At 46.7% G+C, this 6,499-nt stretch overlaps 1 long non-coding RNA gene across 1 annotated transcript; it reads left to right on the top strand.

The window, feature by feature from the left end:
• The first annotated feature begins 2,749 nt into the window (after window positions 1–2,749).
• On the top strand, window positions 2,750–3,508 carry LOC123402146. Its single transcript, XR_006611240.1, has 2 exons — window positions 2,750–2,805; window positions 3,114–3,508. It is a non-coding gene; the product is annotated as an uncharacterized LOC123402146 (long non-coding RNA).
• Window positions 3,509–6,499: the final 2,991 nt, after the last annotated feature.

Here is a 6,499-nt window from a genome sequence, read left to right as displayed (position 1 = left end):
GACCGATATTTCACCACCATGGTTATACCTGAAGCCAAATCCAAGACCGCGGGCGCAAACGTCACCGCGAAAAATGAGCCATGGGTACTGGCTTCCCAAGTGGACCAATGCTTCTTCATCACCGACCCGCCAAAGCCCAATCGTGTTGTCGTGAGGAGAGGCAAAAGGAAGATCTTCGGAATGGATGGAGTCGCCAATGAGCAAGACTTCGACAAGTACGACGACCCGAAGATGGAACAAGACGACGATGATGAAGTACCAGCATACACCACAAGAAGAAGTAGGACCACCCTACCTAAAGGACGTCCGTTCAAGAGAAGAACTCCATTTACGAAAAATAAGGGCAAGAAGATTGTGAACAGATAGCTAGCTAAGATCGATTGTATTTAAATTGTAGCCTTCATTTCTCGATTGTATTTCGACATTTTCAAATTTGATGATATTTTTTCATATTCAATATGAAAAAATATTGAATATTCATGAGGACACTCGATCTCGATCCCCCTCCATCTCGATCGCTATCCCCCCTCGCAAGATCCCCCTCGCCGCCGAGGACCCCCCGCACCCTCCCCCGCTCCACCGCCGCCGCCGTCGGCATACTTACCACTAGCACACCTATTCACAAGATTCATCTCCTATTCATAGGCATCTACTTGCAAACATAAAAAAAATACTAGGCACTAGATGTTGTTGTGAGGGAAGATAAATCACCCTCATGGTGTGATGCACACCACAACATCAACTTCTCAAACCAAGGTGCAACCAGCACAAGAAAACAATGCATAGAAAAAAATAAAAGGAGGGGGGAAGAGGACTCGAACCCTGTCCCCCTGGTACTCAATCCTGCATCAAACCACTGGGGTGAGAAGCATCTGCTCGACAGCAAAGTGCAAGAGAGCAGGGAATACTCTCTGATGGCTACTGTGCTGAAGGGAAATAACCCCAAAAAGGGTGCTGAGGGGGGATCGAACCCGCCACCTCCTGCTAGCACCAAAACCCACGCACCACTGCACTACTACTTCGGAGATAAACAAGGTAGAGAAGGCGCACTTCATGTACATGCGCCATTACTATAAAAAAACATTCTAATGGTGCACCGCTCGGGGTGCGCCATTCCTAACCCGGTTGCCCTCGTCCAGGAGATCCCGCCCACCCCTTCCCCCACCCTCGTCCATGCAGCGATTTTCCCCTCTCGACCCAACCATGGCCAAGCTCTGGCGGCGCTAGGGTTTGATCCGCAGCTCCCCGTCCGCTCGTCTCCGGCGCCGGCGTCTCTGCTCTTGTCAGCGATTGGGTTTTCACGTATGGGCTTGTTTCACCTAGCTTGTTTCCCCTCTTCCTCCCCGCTCGCGCCAGCCGACCGCTCGTCGCCGTCGCCGTCGTGCCGCCATGCTCCAGCCCCGAAGCCGCGCACCCAACCGCCTCCTCCTTTCTTCTCCCGCGGCCTCCCCCCTACCCCCTTTCCACCACCCAGCGGCGCCCGCCGTCTTCCCGAACCCTAGCTCCGCCGCCGCGGAGAGACACCACCTCTCCGACCTCACCGTCCTCGGCCGCCACCTCAAGTCCCCCTGCAAGACCCACGCCGTCCTCGTCCTCTCCACCGGCGGCGCCCCTTCCTCCACCCCTGCAGCCCGACGAGCCAGCCGTGAGATATCCTGGTCTCCAGCTACCTCAGGCCCTCCTCGCCACCGTCCAGGGAGCGCCGCATAGATTCCACACCCACGGGAGCCAATAGTCCCATGGCAAGGAGGATAGTCTAGGACTGAATCTGATTCTATGAGAAGTGTCATCCCTCTCTTTGGACTATTATGATGCCCTGTAAGTACTCATCTCATCTAATCTGTTTGCAGGTTCCTGCGTTTGACTGATGAGCTCGCAAACTGAACAGGGGATAACAAGAATGAGATCAACCAACTGATCCCAAGAGCGAGGGAGCGAGATTAAAGACGTTTTAGGCTTTGTTGCCCGTTGCCTGACTACGGTTCGTATGCCGATTACTTTTGACTTACACCATGTACATACTACCCCTTCTTGATGAACAAAAAGCCAATCTTGAATTTTCGTCACAAAAATGCCAATTCATAATAGAAGGATCAAACATATGCTTCTGCCCAGAATTTGAAATCATTGGCTCAGTGAACGGCAGTCCTTTCAATAACTATTTATGATTGTATCATACCTATTATCATTTTCTTTGTACTACTTTGGAGCAAAATTCAAGTTAATTTTCGGACAAGGATTTGTTTTTATTAGTAGGTGGGGTGTCTCTTCACTCTCTTGAGTTGGAGCATCTGAGGTTATCCTGTTACCGGAATTGCTATGTGTTTGATTGCTTCTTCTATATGATTCCTTTAGATGAACTGATAATTCACATCAATGCGTAGAACAAATTCCAGTTATTAATTACATCGCTATGTTTTACCGGTTTCTCCGTTGGGGGTTTCTCATACTTTAGCTTGTTTTACTGATTGACGAATGTTTGTTGTGTCTGCGGTTGCTATGTTTATTTTGTTGTCATCTTTGTTGGTAGTTGATTTCTCAACATGCTATCTTCATTATGAGATTTCCTTTCATCTTGTGTATACCAATATTGCAAAGCTATGCCTAAAATTTTCTGATGTGTACACAGGTATGATGCCTATAATAGGAGGCTCTAGTTTAATTATCTAGTTAATCAGCAAGGAAAAGAGTTCTGTTATCTTTACATTGTAGTTCCATTTGATTATTGTTGATTGACGTTTTGGATATGCAGGATCTTATCGGATTTCGAGAACGGGACCGTTGGTTGTGAGTCTTATTGGAAAGGTATCAGTATGACTGGATCAAGCATTCATAAATGTTACTGTATTTAAAATTCTAGTCATGCGCTGCTAGTGTAAAAAATTGGTACTCTGTTATATGGGTTCTTGTATATTATTACATCCCTTAATATTCATGCGAAGAAAAACAATATGTAATCTCCAATCAAGTGTGTATGGGGACCCGATGATGTCACGGAACTATGCTATTGACTGCCCTAGCATCCCAAATGGACGACTTGACACAGGACTGATGATGTTATGCTTGACTATGTCGTAGTATTTCTTACAAGATCTTTTTTTTCTTAATGTCAGGATAATCAAAGGGTACAAGAGGCTGCTTTGAAGCTGTCAGGTAGCTTTGAAGGACAATTTTCCCAGGTTGACGGTTGCAAATAGGCTGTCAAAGTCTACACACCTCCATATTCCTCCCACATTCTTTCTGCTCGAAGTTCTGAAATTGTGCAGATCTAACTGTGCAATGCGGTGCTCAGATGCCTTAAACCACCCAGCTACCACTCTGAAGCCCCAGAAATTGTTTAGGAAACATACAAATTTTGTATTTCTACCCATTTAGAAATGAATTGACAAGTGCAGATGCTGAGGGCTTCGGCTAGTAACAACTTAACATGGGTAGCTTTGCCGGCTATTTTGACTGGGCTAAGAAACACTGTTATTTTGTGGAAAATTAATTGAAGTTGATTATAGCACGGCTTTCTTATTTGATCCAAGTGTGCAATGCTTGATTTGTTTTTTCCTTTCCGCGGTAATGCTTGATTTGCTGACGTTTCTGATGTATCTTTTCTTTTTTGAATCTGCCAGCCCGTTAATTCCTTGTTTTATGATTGTGTCAGCGACAACTTACAGCTAAAATAAATAGGTATTCCCTCTATCCCAATATTATGTACTTCTGTAATTTTCATGGAGCTATGAAAAATAATACAAATATCTTCGCCTCTTAGGACTGGCTGACTTTGTTGATGTTGGTCACACATGTGCTGTCTAGCTGTTTATAGAGCACCTGATTTTATCATTAGATTTAGTGGTCTCTTTTCTACAGTTCTTCCAGCAACTGGTTGTATATGAACTGATACTGTGATACTCTATTCTCCTTTCTGTAATGATGATGGTGTAATTTTAAATTCAGCTAGTTTCTTGTATCTTGCCTTACATGAGGAATCATCAATATCTGATCTTTATCTTGTTTAATCCAGGTAGCAGCCTCTGTATCACTGCAATCTGACAAAGTGGAGGGCCTAGAAGGTGAAGCTTCTTTTATGTCTGAACAAGCATCGGTTTTTAATTAACAGTAATCCATGATCAGCAACAGTTTCTTTCACTAATTTTCAGTCAACAGCAATCCATGATTTTTTTTCACCATGATCAGCAGCAGTTTTTGTATTAAAATGAATGTACTCCATAATATTCGATGGTGAAACCAAACCCCGAAGACGCCCCCTTATGAGGAGCGGCGAGGAAATATACGAGCTGTTGAAAAATTGGAAAGAGTGCCCACCGTCGGGAAAGGCGCTAGAGCCGGGAAAGAAGCGAAAGGCGCCAGAGCCGCTGCTGAAGATATGGAAAACGAGGTCTGTTTTCTGGGACTTGCCGTACTGGAAGATCCTCCGTGTGCCTCACAGCCTTGATGTCATGCATATCACGAAGAACGTGTGCGAGAGTCTTCTTGGTACCCTGCTCAACATGCCAGAGAGGACCAAAGATGGACTGAAAGCAAGGGCAGACTTGAAATCAATGGGCATCAGGGAGGAGCTTCACGCTAATAATGATGATGAGGCGAAGCAGGACACGGAAAGTCGTCGCAAAGGCAAAAAGTCCAAGAAGACCGGAAATGACTTCCCTCCCGCGTGCTTCACTCTAAGTCAGGAGGAGATCAATCAGTTTTTCACCTGCCTCGTAGGAGTAAAACTTCCTTACGGTTACGCGGGGAAGATAAGCAGATACCTAGACTCAGCGAAGCAGAAGTTCAGCGGGATGAAGTCTCACGACTGTCACGTGCTGATGACGCACATACATCCCGTTGCAATCCGTGGGATCATGGACGCGCACGTCCGTGAAACGCTATTTTGCCTATGCAACTTTTTCGACGTCATCTCTCGGAAGTCGGTTGGCGTGAGGCAACTCAGAAGGCTACAGGAAGAGATCGTGGTGATACTATGCGAGCTTGAGATGTACTTCCCGCCCGCATTCTTCGACGTTATGGTGCATCTGCTGGTCCATATCGTGGAGGATATCATCCAACTCGGGCCGACGTTCCTGCACATCATGATGCCGTTCGAAAGGATGAATGGTGTCATCAAAGGATACGTTCGCAACATGTCACGTCTAGAGGGAAGCATAGCCAGGGGCTTTCTGACCGAAGAGTGCATCTCCTACTGCACGAATTATCTAGGCATCGAGAACCCCGTTGGTCTGCCCGGCAACAGGCACCTCGGCAGGCTCGCTGGATGGGGTCACCGTGAGGGTCGCCGCGAAATGCATGTCGACTTCGAGGGTCGACTCGCCGACTTTGAAAGAACAAACCTAGTTGCGCTACAACACATAGACGTGGTCGATCCTTGGGTCGTAGAGCACAAAACCTTTATTGAGAAGACGTACAATGACCGAGGCCAACAGAGGACAGACGGAGATATAATCAAAGAGCACAACTCATGTTTCACGCGTTGGTTCAAGCAGAAGCTTCTGTCGTACCCTTTACATGAGGATTCTTCTGCGGAAGAACAACTCATATTCGCCTTGTCACAGGGCACCGAGCACAACCTGATGACGTATGAGGCGTACGATATCAACGGCTACACATTCTACACCGAGGGAAAGGACATGAAGAGCGATGGTTATCAGAACTCCGGGGTAACGATGGAATCCTACACCAGTAACGAGAAGGACAGATACTACGGAAGGATCGAGGAGATCTGGGAGCTGAGCTACGCTGGAGAGAAGGTCCCTATGTTCCATGTCAAATGGGCCAAGAGCGTCATAAAAGAAGACCGGTATTTCACCATCATGGTTATACCTGAAGCCAAATCCAAGACCGCGGGCGCAAACGTCACCGCGAAAAATGAACCATGGGTACTGGCTTCCCAAGTGGACCAATGCTTCTTCATCACCGACCTGCCAAAGCCCAATCGTGTTGTCGTGAGGAGAGGCAAAAGGAAGATCTTCGGAATGGATGGAGTCGCCAATGAGCAAGACTTCGACAAGTACGACGACCCGAAGATGGAACATGACGACGATGATGAAGTACCAGCATACACCACAAGAAGAAGCAGGACCACCCTACCTAAAGGACGTCCGTTCAAGGGAAGAACTCCATTTACGAAAAATAAGGGCAAGAAGATTGTGAACAGATAGCTAGCTAAGATCGATTGTATTCAAATTGTAGCCTTCATTTCTCGATTGTATTTCGACATTTTCAAATTTGATGATATTTTTTCATATTCAATATGAAAAAATATTGAATATTCATGAGGACACTCGATCTCGATCCCCCTCCATCTCGATCGCTATCCCTCCTCGCAAGATCCCCCTCGCCGCCGAGCACCCCCCGCACCCTCCCCCGCTCCACCGCCGCCGCCGTCGGCATACTTACCACTAGCACACCTATTCACAAGATTCAACTCCTATTCATAGGCATCTACTTGCAAACATAAAAAAAATACTAGGCACTAGATGTTGTTGTGAGG

This window comes from Hordeum vulgare, chromosome 6H (assembly GCF_904849725.1).
Source record: "Hordeum vulgare subsp. vulgare chromosome 6H, MorexV3_pseudomolecules_assembly, whole genome shotgun sequence".
Classification (NCBI taxonomy): Eukaryota; Viridiplantae; Streptophyta; class Magnoliopsida; order Poales; family Poaceae; genus Hordeum; species Hordeum vulgare.
This window is presented reverse-complemented; position numbering and strand designations above follow the sequence as displayed.